Here is a 15,321-nt window from a genome sequence, read left to right as displayed (position 1 = left end):
GACTGAAGTATTTTCGGCCTTGTATGCCACCGCTGAGGCACACTAAGACAAATGCTCGCATGATGGTGGTGGTGTTGATGTGATGGTCTGGGTGTCCGCCCAAGTGTTACTATGTTCTTTTCCCTGGCAGGGAGTACAGTCTGTTACCTCAGGGCCTGCTCTTTAGTGTGTTGTCTCTCATAGATGGGTTGATGGAGAGATACGACAGGTCAGTGAATTAATCCACAATCTAATACAGCTCCTATTCTTAGCTGTGCCAACTACTAGAAACATGCAGGAACCTAGTGCAGACGCCAACTTGGCCCTTGCGTGTCATGACACCTGTGTTTGTGATCAAAGTGTGGATGTGACTTATGAAGGGGTTGGGGTCTCGATAGTTAGGACCAATCAGTGAAAAGGGATGGAGGCAGAAAGAAACAGGCTGTCCAGAAAAACTACTAATCCTGTAGACAACCAAAGCAAAGAAGGGGTGACTAAGTCCAGGAAGGTATATAAGAGAAACAATCATGGCAGTTTTCAAAACACTGAGCCTTACATGGAAAGTGTCCTCATCTGCCCTTGTCTCTCTTTCATGCAGATGGCTACCATGAATGGTGGGAGAGGCTGTGGAGCTTATGGGGAGGGCCCTGGCCAGCTCTTTTCTTTCTTTCATGAGCAGACAATCTAGATATTATGCGCTTCCGTGAGGGTTTTTACAGACATTGCTATTAAAAGATATCTCCTAGGCCTAATTAGTTTGTATCACTCTATGTCACAGAAACTGAGAGACCGCCATAAGGACATTCACCAGAGACTGGTTAATTGTTCTAGAAAAGCAAGAGCACTGATTCTCTTATGTGAAGATGAATTTGGTTTGTGGCGCTTGTTTATTGCAAATATATATCTTGGATTACTTTCAGAGTAGTGTGAGCCTTGGAATTATGATCGCAGTGGAAACAACCAAACTTTGCCAAAAACTAAGTTTACTGTAAAGTAATTTCCCGATATATCGGTTCCTTTGCCTTCTTTGTATATCATAGTATTAAGAGATATATATAGTGTGTATTTTGTTATGGTTCTGTCCCTGTAGTACGCATCATCCAGAAGGCTAGAGATAGCAAAGATGCAGATGATGGTCCTAGATTCTACAATACAAGAGAGCTGCCTGCTGGAAGTTGAAGGACCAGGATGTGCTGATGTTTTAATAGTCTACAGCAAATATAAATACTTTCTTAAACTACTGCAGAGTGTGCAAAGTATTTTAACATAGCCCTCCTGTGCCACTGCTGTGTTAAGGACTTTGTATCTCTTGTTACCCATAAAATACATCACATTTATGTGGTGTCGCGCATGTGGTTACATTGTACAGGAAGATCAAATGGGATACATTGAATATTCCCGCGCATTGATACCATCAAGGGTGACAAGTACGCTCTGCAAATCCACATAACAACAAATCACAAGTCGATGGAAGTCTGTTGATCATCACTTACTAGCCCCATAATCAATGTGGTACAATTCTAGAAAAATTAAGGGACGGGGTCAAAGGAGAGGAGAAAAAACTCCCTGGAGACAGAAAGAGACTGGCACTAGAGCAATATTGAGGTACTGAGAAATAGTTATGTCCAAAACCAACCAGAAAATCAGCCATGTGCGTAAATAGAAGGTGGGTGGATGATTGATACTGGCATTTATTTCAGAGGATATATAAGGCTGGGTGGTGATAAAGCTAGAACTCTTTAATGTGGAAAATGCAATTCATAGTATGCCCTGATGCTTGAGGAACTCCATGCAAACCTCTCCCACAGACACCCAAATACTACTAAAACAGAAGTGACAACATATCCATAAGAACATGCAGGCAAAGTTTGTGTATGACTGTCTATTGATTTCTCCAAAGTAATTGATGGCTATTGACTAATCTATAGGCAAGTGTACTAGTATTACTCTCTAGGCAATTATTCAGTTAGATTTACCTCTAAATGTATCTATTGTTATGGTTGCGGGGGTCCATGTAATTAGTTGGAAGCGAAGGCTTCTATTGGAGGCCCTGCTTAGGCTCCCAGTTTCGCAAAACTTGACTAGAGATTTGGTGCTGGGAGAATACCTATTGAATCGCAGGATCCCGCACATATTTGGCACCTCTGCAAGGCTACCCACTGAATGATTATAAAACGCTTATAGAAATATGTCCGAAAACTGTTTGAAATCAGCAGGAAGTAATTCCTACACTAGAATATACCCATCTAACCAATCTAGGAACGCAGCCAGAAACTTCAAACACAAATTACTTAGGAAAAATCCAAAACAATGATCTCATATCCATCCTTCAACATAAAAAAAGACATTATTATAAATGACTTGATTTTTTTCACATTGCAAAAAGGGGCACTGCCATGACCAAGATGTTTAACACACAAAAAAAAGAAATATTCTGTAGGGTACTAAGCTATTGGTCTTTCCTCACAAAGATTAAGAGCTGAACTAAATATACCTATGAGAATTGTATTGTATTTATACAAGCATACAATAATGATTTGAAGACATTTGACGACTATTTTGCCACCCTAAAAGATCTCGTGTTTAAAAACTCCACCACAAGATCCCAACAATCCATTGTTACAAAAGCGGACACACCGATCAGCAGTTTCTCAACTAGGACAGACCTCTCGATCTCAAAAGGTTCTCATCAGCCAAACCCTACCTCAATGAACACCAACACCCAGGATAATAGATCACTGTAAATAGGAGACAAATTGATACTCCGTGCCAATAAGTACACAAAACCAATCCCCTGGAAAGTTCTGACCCTTTACACCTGGATACAATCACTCCCACTCACAGGCCACATGGTAGCAATCACTTAGCAGCTAATTGTGGAAAGGGGATTAACCCTCCATCTAAACCTCACACTACTGCATTATCAACTGCATCATCACCTACAAAAAAATCTTATCATGCAAGCACGATGACTAGTTCCCATGACAACTGGAGCTCAATGCATATTATCCTCAGGGAATCCTCAATCACCCTACAGAATAGGGAAAGAACTAAAGTTGGAAATGACACTGGTCTTAATCACTTGGCTCTATATTTCTCAAGCAAACCACCCACAGGGCATGTATGCACCTCCCGTCTATCTCCATCTCCACAAAGTGAAATCAAAATACATAAATTATAATCCGACATTGTATCCAAGGACATTTAAAACGCTCTACACAAAAAGAGGAAAGTTATACACTTCACCAAAAATACTCACTCTAAAATTAAGCTTATTCAAGAATCACTACTTGATGTCAAAATAAAGCTAAAACAGATATCCATGCCTCTAACAAATCGACGAAATCGACCATGCAAACATCTTAAATATCAATGGGATGATGAAACTCAAGCCACACCTCCATCCTATGAGTTTACGTCCATTCTTCCCATCACTAGAGACAATAAAATTAGATCAGTCATAATCAATCCAAATAGAGCTACTTTGCCCAGTAATAGAAAGCTCTATTTTAATGATTTGAAAAGAGTACCTATAACCTACAGTGGTCAAGACATAAATACTGAAAAAACAATCAACCAGTGTTATGCCTGCTTCTCAACTGCCGATCAGCAGTGAAACATGCCTCAGACATTGCTGCACTCATCATTAGTCATGAAGTCAACATGACAATTCCAATCAAATCGTGGCTTACCGAATCATTTTCACTTTGCATGGATCTATTGGTTCCTCCCAACTATAACATTGTGAGGCTAGACAGACTAAACAAAACAGGTGGAGGTATCGCTTGCATACATCGCTCCGATCTCTCAGTTACCCCATTACACACCAACCCTCTTGACTCCTATGAATACCTTAGTCTTTCTATAAGAAATGTAGATAATCAACCGTGCAAATGACATGCATCCTACCATCCTCCAGGTATCAATGCCCCTTTCATAGACCAGTTGATGGAGATCATTACTGAGAATTCTTCTCCTCACTCCAATGATATATTCCTAGGTGACTTTAATTTACATTGGGATGATCTTAATCATAAACAGGTCAATTTCCTCAAAGATTTCCTATCACTCACCCAAAAAGCACTACATGAGACTGGATTATTTCTAGAGACTAGGCTGTTAAAATAAACTTAATTGATCCATGCAATTGGTCGGATCACCAAGTCATAACTTTCAAAATATCTTTTATAAAAAAGAAAAATACTATGCGATCTGTGAGACTTAAACAGTGGCTATGAAACATTAGAGACTTAAATATTGAGCAATTAGTAGCACATGGTGAGAAGAATCTACACCTGCCTAATAACATGGTGAACGTTAGCAAACTCGGTGAACACCATAATTCAAAGATGACGAATATAATCAATACAATCACTCCATTAAAACAAAAGGAATACCAGATAAAGATAAAAACGCTTGGCTTAAAGGTTCACTAAATGAAGAAAGGCTAAATCTGAGACTAGCCGAAAGGGGGTGGAGACAGCACCCATCTCCACCCACCCCTTCCTCCGCCCTCCCCCCCAGCTAAAACTCCTTAGACATACTAGAAAGGCTTATAAAAAAGTATTCTCAGAAAAAACATTCTTTAGAACTTAGCTGAATAATGCTAAAAACAGACCTCATAAATTCTTCTAAATGAAAAACAACAATCTAATAAACTGGCTAAATTCTCGCAGGAATCAGTCAAATCCCAACTGAGCTGTGGGGAATTCTCAGCCTTCTTTACAACCAAAGCCAATTTTTTGGAAAGTGACCCCAGGATGGCAGCAGATAACCTCACTAGCCCACTGCCACCCCAACATGATGAACACATACACACCTCACAGACAAAGCCCATAAATAAAGCACAATGGACGCCTTCAAGCTATATGACCATAATGATGTTGCCAAAACTCTGTTGTCTGTAAAACAGAATAACCAATACATTAATCCTCTCCCTCAAAATGCTTGAAGCTAGTCAATCAAATTGTTCCATATGGATAATGAAAATCAATGCGTCTCTGTCTCAAGGTTCCTTGCCAGACTGCCTGAAAACAGGACAAGTTATTCGCATCATTACAGCACTGACAGGGAACCCTTCCGATCCAAATTATTTTTGCCCAGCGACCAATATTCCCCAATTAACCAAATTTCTAGAAAAATGTGTGCAGTAACAACTGAGCCAACACATTACTAAATGTAATCTACTACACTATTGCCTATCTGGGTTCAGACCAGATCACAGTATGGAAACACCAATACTACATATAGTAGATGATGCCCTACTGGCACTGGATCACAATAAAGCATGTCTGTTAATTCTTCTTGACCTGTCATATGCTTTTGACATGGTAAACCATGAAGAATTGTTAGCCCATCTAGAAAACAGGACATGGTTACTGGGAATTGTGCTATAATGGTTTAAATCATTCTTGCAGAACAGAATGCAAAGATTTATGGTTAACCAGGATCTATCATCGCTATATCCTAATTCGATTTCGTAAGGCTCAACACAATATCCATCTCTATTTAACCTACATGTTGAACTACTAAATAAAATTCTACAGTATGGGAACATCTCCTTTCACATGTATGCAGGTGACACCCAGATCTATATTACAATTACTTCGCTGGAGGAGATCAAGAGAATGAATGATGCCTTAAAGGTGGTCTTACAATGGTTAGCTAGCAATCATCTTAAACTAAACACACAAAAAATGATAACCCTATTAATACCCCCCACAAAAGCTCCTCTGCTGTTAAAGAATGGACCAAACTGATCACTGCTCTAAATTGCACCCCGGTCCTAGTTGACTCAACCAAATCACTATGAATTACGCTTGATAAGAATCGAAAAATACAAACACACATCAACTCAATGGCAAAGAGTGCCTGCTTTCACCTGAGTTATCTTAGAAAATAGAAACATTCATTGCAACCTCAGACCTTAAATTGGTAGTCCAACCCTTAGTGTTCTCAAGGATCGCATATAGGTGTACAACACTAAAAGGATTACCCAAGATCTCCTCATATCCACTAAAAGCTTGCCTCAATGCAGCCTTGAGACTCATAACAGGTTCTAGAAAATAAGACCACATCTAAAAGGCTCCAAACTAGCTGCCATTTAAAGCCAAAATAAAACTTACAATGGCATTTAATACACTCACAGCGCTCCACTAAAAACACTGATGTTGCTAACTCAGAAAATTTAGATATCTGGATGAGGAAGATCTTCTCGGAGTGCCAGAGATCTGGTGCTGAAACCTCCTATCTTTCAGAAGAAGAAAACTTACAACAGAGCATTCTCCAGAGCTACCCCTAGAATCTGGAACTCACTTTCTACAAACATTAGGAGAGTCCCTGCCACGTCAGTCTTTAAGACTGAAGTAAAGATCTTTCTAAAGAGCAAATTCATACCATAATAGACTATTGATCAAATACATCGCTGTCAGTTAGCTAATGTCTCACCTAGATCTTCTGGGTATCGAATCTGCTCTTTCCAGTATGATCCCAAGATGTATCATAACAGACCACTCCACTTATCAGTGATCAAACAAATGCTTATGACCCAGTATGACACTAATGTGTACAGCGGCAGACCATACTAATTATTTGTGAGTGAACTTATTATTTACCTTTTTATACTCAATGGGTCCATGTGTTATATTTGGATGGCATTGTTTTATTCATGTTATCAATGTATTCATTTTATTTGTATTATGATGCCTCCTTACCCTGTTTTACGCATCTCTAGATGCCATGCAATTGTGAAGCGCTCTGATACCCAACGAGTCATGTTCCTGCTATAGAAAACATTGAATAAATAAATTATATAGGTCTGTGGCAGCCTGGCAACATACCACCTAGGAAATTTATGGTTGTTTAATTACTCTCTATGTAGCCCCTGTTTTGAGGTGTGTTGGAGTGGTGGACATAATGGATTCCACTCAATTTAGCAGATATTAGTCAAGATTTCCGTCTTGCTTAGGAGTTTAGAATACCATATTGTGGTCAGTTTAGATGAGTGTTTCCATTTGCAGGAGGTCTTATGCAGTGAGGTAGCAGCATTGTCAACATATTCACATTTTAGTTGAGACAGGACAGAGGGTTGGCCTATTAGTACCATGTTGACTTTGGGGCATTCTGGCTGGCAATGGGACCTGTAGAGTGGAAGCTTGTGTAGGCACAAGGGCAACATACTGAGTGTCAGGCAATAGGTCATTGCTGCATGTGGTGGAAGTCTTGTGAGATCTCCAAGTATTTCTACTAGTGGTAAGGGTACTGTTGAGTGTCGGATATGAAGACCGTACTGCGAGAGCTGTGTGTGGCTTTCACGTTTGACTTGGGGTCTGTGGACTAAGTGTTGGCTTCGAGCCACACATGCTGCGTGAGTGTCGCTTGTGGATTATCAAAGAAAGATAATTCATTATTTTTGGTCCTTATTGCCACATGACACTACCAGCTCACACCAATGAACAACTGAAACTTTTAAAAGGTGTTTTAAATGTTAAATCCTAATGATTTGCACTCAGTGCATGGAACAAGCTTGATCATCTCATAAGGAGGCCTACAATTACGGGGTAGTCATCCTTCCCAGTGGGCGTGGGGCCATCCCCACACGCGCATACGCATCAGGGCGCCAGTATGCAGAAGTCTGCAGCCCCCGTGATGGAGTTTAAGGCACAGGGTGTATGGGGGGCCCAGGGGAAAGTCTCAGTCCGATAAGCTGTACCCCTGCGCAACCTTTACTCCAGGAGTAGTATTTGTAGTACACTGGGATCAGAGGAGCTGCCAGTCATTGACATTGCGGTAGGCTCTAGATGGGACAAGCAGAAAGTAAATATATGCATTGTTAGATTTACGGTAAGAGTGTCTAGTGTATTAGACAATGTTAAGGTTAGCCACGTGACAACATTTGTCTAGCAATGTTTCTGTACTTTCCGCATAATTTTGGTACATAATGTTTCTTAATGATGTTTTTTTAATTTTAATAAATATGGCCGGGGGTGGAGGGGGGTTACGCCCACCAATCCAAAACACTTGGTGTGGTTTAAATGATGTAGCTAGGGCAGGGAGATGCTATTCCATTCCGTCCCCATAGATGGGTGAGTCCAGTAGATTAGGGGACCTAGGTAAGTACCATACCATATTAAGCATGAGATAAAAAATAGTAACTCTTGCATTCGATAGAGCTGGCTTCTGAGCAAACCTTTGGGTCTCAGCATTTAGGGCCCGATGTAGGTAGGCATTTACCGGTCGGTAACGGCCGAATTCGGCCGTTACCGACCGGTAAATGCCTTTTCCAATGTAGGGGGTATGTATTTATAGATTCGGTATTTTTACCGAATCTGTATTTACCGAATTGGTAAATACAGACTCGGTAAAAATACAGAATCTGTAAATGCAGATGTAGGTGGAGCTTTAAACAGTGCCACAGGCCCCCTAAGAATTCGTTATTTACCATGTAATACTATTGCATGGTAAATAACGAATTCAGGTGTACATTCACATCTGTGCATGTACACCTGTGCCATGTGACACACAGACATGCCCTTAGGGCATGTATGTGTGCCACATGGCACACAAGCCTGACATTGGGGTGCTACAGGGTGTCAAAGTGACACCCCGTTCCCCCTGGCAGGATTCGGTATTTACCGATTCTGTAATTACCGAATCGGTATTTGCCATTGATTCCTATGGGCTTCAAGGCCCATAGGAATCAATGGCAAATACCGATTCGGTAATTACCGAATCGTAAATACCGAATCTTACAGATTCGGTAATTGAAAAAGAAAAATTACCTACATATGCCTACTTCCGAATTTACCTACTCTGATGCCCACATGCATCAAGCATTTTTGGAATCGCAAACGGTGCGATTCCTTAAAATCGGCCGTTTGCGATTCCAAAAATGCTTTTTGGGATGCATCATTGCTTTTTCTTGAAAATCGCTAATTTTGCGATTTTCAAAAATGCGATTGCATTTAAGGAATCGCAATTTTGCGATTCCTTAAATGCAATGCATCATTCTTACAAAAATTGCGATCTTGAAGATTGCAAGTGCAATTTACCACGAGGTTGAACCTCGTGGTAAATTGCGAAAAATGTTTAAAATGGTCAAATTTACATTTTAAACAATGTCATGTTACAGACACACATGTCCTTAGGACATGTGTGTGTGAAACATCCATTTAAAAAAACATTTCAGGGGTGCAGGGGGGGGTCCTTTGGACCCCCCTGCACCCATGGAATGCATCAACATTATGCGAATTCAAAATTGCGAATTCGCAATTTCCATTGATTCCTATGGGCCTTTTGGCCCATAGGAATCAATGGGAATAGCGAATTCGCAATTTTGAATTCGCATAATATTTGCGATTCGGTAAAAATTGCGATTTTTACCTCATCGCAAAAATTATGCACTTTCAGTGATGCATCCCGTTTTGCGAATCCATATTTGCGATTCGGTAAAAATCGCAAATTTGGAAACGCAAAACGGGAGTTTGATGCATGTGGGGGTTAAATACCAAATCGGTATGATTCGGTATTTAAGAGTAGGTAAATCGAGATTACCTACATCGGGCCCCATGTCTTTTAGAAATGAAGCACTGAATCTAAAAGATTCGTATATGTGAGGAAATATTTTTAAAAGTGCAAACCCATGCTTGGTAAATCACAAACATGGCTTTAGGCTCAACAACACCTACGTTGCACTTGTGCAAAGGCAACTGTGAACTGGGCCCTGGGCTGAGGACAGTTTGTTAGTTCACCTGTGGACCGGTTACCTGTCCTGGCTCTTAAAGACCCCTCTGGGCTCCAACCAAGGCCAGACGCACCGATATGAAGCTGATGCTGCGGGTCAGAAAGGTGGAATATTGGTCCCTGGTGCTAAACATGTCTTGACGTATGTTAGTAAGATTTAGGCAACAGTAAAAGTGATGGAACTTCACCTCACATCTGCAACATACATCTGGCGAGTAAATCCGGGTAAGCCTCCACTAGACTCTTAAGAGCTCACATTGTGGTGCAAATGTTATTTTCACTGCTCCTTTTCCATAGATTTATGAAGGGCAACCGAGCTCGGTGCATTGTTAAGACCTTTTCACCGACAGGGAGCTTACTTTTAAAGACATCTGGCAGCTCCCTCGCATCCAAGTACACTTTTAGAGTAATTACGTTCACAAGGAGGGAACCCTAACCTTCTACAGCACGTTGTAACAACAACAAAACCCCACCTTGATCCCGCCCGAATTACCTTAATAAGCACCTCAATAAACTGACGCCATTCAAATATCTGAAAGAAATATGAGGTAGGATGCTCCAATCCGCCATGAGTGATGTGGTGTTTTACATTTTGCTGCGGGTTGAGGCCGTCATAGTAGGTGCTACATTCCTCAATTCATGCAAAGAACTCTGGGCTGCCCTGTTATCGTGACAGGAAAGCCATGTGTCCAAACGGATCAAGGAACGAGAATGGCACCGAAGAGATGTAGAAATGGGCCGAGTGCCACGCGAGAGAAGGGAGAAATGCCCCCGCCAACTCTGCTATGCTAATAGCTGTGAATAAAATGTCCTGGAATGAGCGAGTTCAGCGGGATATGCATAAATGAGATCGCTGGAATGGAATGTGAAGCAGAATTCATGTTGTTTAAACTCCATTTCTGTAAAAAGATCCCATCTCGATTATGCAGTTTTTTTGTAAGCGCAGCTAGTATGCAAAAATTCTTGCATGCGCTTAACTTTTGGCCTTGCTTTGCCGCTTAGCAGTAAACAAAAGAGACGTGAGAATGTTGTTTTACTGGTGTGTTCTTCAAGAGCTTTTTATCTCAGCATCGTTATGTTGTTAATGACCCCCTGTTGGGTGTTTTTATATCTCATGTAAATATTCACCATCCCCAAGACCTCTTGGATTCCACAAATAACTGACTGGCTGGACTTTTCTGCCAAGTTGAGCAAAATCAATGGGGCAATTTTGACTACCTAGATCAAAATAAAAAAAAACTGTTCAAAACATAAAAAAAGTCTACATTTTCACTGGTAAATCTGATTCTGTGCAGTCAATCATTGTTATATACATTGATTTCGCTTTAATTCAGTAGTCTTTTTTATTGCATAGGAGAACGATGAAGCATTGCTGGGGGGGAGAGGGAAGCACATGCAGTCTCACTGAGTGAGTGCAGTCTTACGGCATGGTTTGCGTTCATGAGTCCACCACGCTAGAGGCTTACATGAAGCGAAAGCTGGTAGCATCGATACCATGGACTGCCGGGCACCGCGCATGTACATGGTGAGGTGCAGTATATTTCGATTTATACATAGGGTGCTGGAAGAAGAGGCAAGGGGAGATAAACAAATCATGATAGTCAGTAATGACATTGAAACAATAGCAAGTGCTGGGAGGCTGAAGCAGGTTCCTGGATGTTGTCGCGGTTGCTTCGAGTACTCATTCTATGGCTTCTTTGAATCGTGTTTCCTCTTTGATTGAATTGATCACCAAATTGATAGGAGGGAACTATGCCTGATTAAATTTTTTGATGGGTGGTGGTGTCCATGAGGTCATATTGACCCAAGTCTTTGGTTGCGGTTCCACCATAGTAGGTGTCGTATTAGGGGAACAAGCGCATGAGACACATTCCAGCTTATCTCGTTGTGAATTAGTAATGCTTTGTAACTAACACCTGCATACCCATGGCACACACCACGAGCATAGAATCTGAGGGGGCATGACGTACATGCTTAAAGCAACCTGCCGATGTGCAAGCGCAAATTACCTCTATGGATTACACATACACAAAGTGCTCTATTTTTCCCGATCTACACTAACCTTGGCATAGGTCTGGGAACAAGGGGTTGTGAAACTGTCCCATGAAAGACTGAATAATTGAAGAAGACTTTAAACATTGCAGATTCAATCGAAGATCTCAAGAAGATGAAGGTCAAGTGATTGTGCTCATTTTAACAGTATTTCTGATATCCTCTGCTTACCTAGGCAGTTTCGACTGAGTCAATAACAAATGAATGATAGTATTCACGAAAGAGGTCGCACCCTGCTCGTCCTATCAGCGTGTTACCCCGGAGCATGATGGTCGATGAAGTCCGTATCGTGGAAAGAACAAATGAATGATGTTTAAGGGGGTGGAGTGGAGGATTGTGAATGCATACGACGTGTAGAAAGTTTAAGAATGTGATCTTATTGATCAGTTTGTGGTAGTTCTTATTTTTTAGATGTGGCGGGTTAACGTTGTTTCACTTCTTCAAATGTAAAGGGATACCTTTTCCAGAGAGATGTGTGGTGACAACTATACCATTCTAATTGAAGGATTATTTTTCATCATGTTTAATTTGTCTCTATGTGGGTCAGGCTTGAGCCCCAGATCACATGTAAAAGCTTAAAGCAACTTGAAAGCCACAGCTACAAACAATTATTTCGATCAGGTACAGCTGGAACACAAAACATTAAAAACTAGTGAGGACAAAAGAGAATCACAAAGAGACTGCTGACACATCTGTGCTTATAAAATATCCCTAAACACTAGATTCTGAGGTCGCTCTGGCAACAGATGTTTGCCCAGCAGGCATCACATTCGAAAAGCATGTGCGTATTTTCATTGGAGCCGCCACGTTGCTTCAGTCCTCGTCATCCCTTCCATAGTTAATAGTCTGCAGTTCACGTGCTATGAGCCACTCTGCACGACATGAGGTCCAGGGCTCCCCCTGAAGTATCGATCGCCACTCCTCCAGCCTCTCGGATTATGACTGTAGCAGCTGCCAAATCCCAGAAGTGCAAACCGAACTGGTAGTAGGCCTCTGCAGCACCTGAAGCGAGATAGCACAGCGACAGTGTTGCACTCCCCATTATACGAATCCCGTGAGCATGGGATTTCAGCAACCGCTCCATATTGCCTAGAAATAGTTTCAGAGTGGTAGGATCTCGCTTTGTTCCAATCTCTGTTAATATCAAGGCTTTGGAGATAGCTGTCTCTTTGGATACCTGCAGCCTCTCCCCATTGCAGAATGACCCATGGCCTTTCCGTCCAGTGTACACTCGTTCTTCAGTGCAATGGTAGATGACACCAAATTCGAGCTCTTTTTGAAACGCAAATCCAATGCTAACTGCCACAAGGGGAAACCTGTGTACAAAATTGCACGTTCCGCCGGGCCCAACCTCATTTCTCCTCTCCGGTGGAGGCAGGAATTGGGGCGAATCTCCTCTCCCAAGATACTGGGCGCCGCCCCCGGTCGGTGGGGTCACCAGCTGATGCTCAGATACGGTCTCCTCTGAGGGGGTGGCGGGCTCGTCTCTCCTCGATGATGAAGGATTATGAGATGAGGGAGCATATTGCCAACAACTAGCGCTAATTATCGCTATGATGGCTTAGCAGGAATATTCCTATCGCCGCCCTTCACCTGTTTTTATCGCTGAGATACCTTGCTATTATCAAGGTTTATCTCAGAAGCGATAAAAAACGGGCGAAATGCGTGAATATTGCTGTCAATACAGCGATATTCAGGCATTACCGTGACAATGCTCTTAGCCATGCTATCCACCTCTCATTGGATAACATGGCTAAGAACTGGTCGGGGCAGGCGTTAGCTTTTGGCGATATTCACGCTTAGCGCAAATATTTCCAAAACTAAGCCATTGTTGGTAATAGGAGATAGCGATATTACCGACTGTTTCCAGTCGCTTACATCTTGGCACGCCCTCTTTGCATGTCATTAGCGATAATTATCGCTGACATGCAAATCGGTATCTTTGAAGAATATGAGAGGAAAGGGATGGGCAGGAGTAGAAGAATATATAGTGCTGTGGGGTAAGCAGTATTTTGATCGCATCCACTCTGTCTAACCAGGAGAGAATACGCGATGCTAGGTCAGGGGTTTCTCTCTGTTATTATCCAGAACGTGTTTCTGATTGATGGAGCTGCTGATGTTTCTAGATTTGGTGAAATGAATATTAGTTTCCACTGGAAACTACAGACCTGTGGCCAGTATTTCATGAGTAATTAAGCTAGTTGTAACAATAAACTTTTAGCCCAGTTCACTTTGTAACCTGAGATTGAAGACTAGATTTAGATTTCACCTCAGAAGATATCCCTCTCGTTTGGTGCTATTAACTATTTTTTTAAGAATTGTTTGTTATGTTGAGAGCACATGATTAGCTTCAAGGCACTGTGATGATTATGAAGCCTGACAACTACCCGGGATGCATTTCCTGATACCTCACTAGACTCTAGGCATCATGCATCATGCATCATGCATGGGACGCATGTGTTATTGCAAAATCTTCGGAGTATGCAGTTCAAGCCTTCTAGTCCTCTCACTAGTTATATTTTATTTGACTTTATTCTGTTTGTACAGCCCATACAACAAACCGTACCTGGAGCCACCTGAAGAAGAAAAAAGCCACATATTTTGGATAGTCCAACAAAATTAACAAAATAATCAACACATTTGTCAGGTTTTACTGCTCAACAAAATAAAGACACAGTGTTGCAGTTTATGAATGTGCTGTGAAAGTCAGTGTTTGCCCAGCTTTTGGGCAGTCTGGCACAGCCAGATCAGACTGCTTCAAAGGTCCAGTGTGCAGTGTTTTTATTCGGTCCACACACTGGCCCTTTCAAGATGGCTCACTTGGCAGTACCAGAACGCCCGAAAAGCCTGTCCAACATTAGTGGAAGGCAATTCCATGTTTTCCACTTATCACTCCATGAACAGCGTATATTACCGGGGACATGAATTGAAGATGGTTGCCTGTCCTCAAGTGTTAGCTTACCTAAGCAATTAAGACCTACCTCTTGTATACATTTAAACACTAGTGTCAGGATCTTGAAAAGCACACTGGGCTTTTCAGGGAGCCATTATGGGGACTAACAATTCAAGGTATTTGATTCCTACTTATGAGGGTAAACAATGCCCTGCTCCCTGCAATCTGACTCCTCTGCAGTGTGCTAATTTTAGGTCTCACCTGCATTGCAGCGCATGCGCTGCTTCGCCTTGGCTAGAACTATTGTTGTTGGTTTTGTGTCCGGCTTCTCTAGAAGCGGGGTTGGTGTTCGCCCTGTCCGCATTAGACCCTGCCCACCCTGACTGCATATTTTGCAAGCCTTGCTCAGGCTTTTTATGAAGCATTCTCGGTGTTTGTTGGTGTCCGCCCTGTTCATTAGGCCCCGCCTACCTTGCTTGCGCTTTTCAGGAAGCATTTTTGGCATTCGTTATCTACATTTTATGCTTTTTTTTTGTGATAACCATCACTGTGCTGTACTTGCATTCTGTTATCCTGCAGAATCCCTTCCTTTGTCGGAAAATGCATAACACCTCCTATAAACAGTCGGAGCAGAAACCATAGGTGAATATTGACCA

At 41.8% G+C, this 15,321-nt stretch overlaps 1 protein-coding gene and 1 pseudogene across 1 annotated transcript in view; both read right to left on the bottom strand.

The window, feature by feature from the left end:
* DENND2B (DENN domain containing 2B) overlaps positions 1-15,321 on the bottom strand; it is a 1,017,138-nt gene that overhangs the window by 921,907 nt on the left and 79,910 nt on the right. The gene's annotated exons all lie outside the window — the stretch shown is intronic.
* Positions 12,295-15,029, bottom strand: LOC147731041 (inositol monophosphatase 2 pseudogene; annotated as a pseudogene).

Source organism: Lissotriton vulgaris, chromosome 2_1, assembly GCF_964263255.1.
Source record: "Lissotriton vulgaris chromosome 2_1, aLisVul1.2, whole genome shotgun sequence".
Taxonomy (NCBI): Eukaryota; Metazoa; Chordata; class Amphibia; order Caudata; family Salamandridae; genus Lissotriton; species Lissotriton vulgaris.
This window is presented reverse-complemented; position numbering and strand designations above follow the sequence as displayed.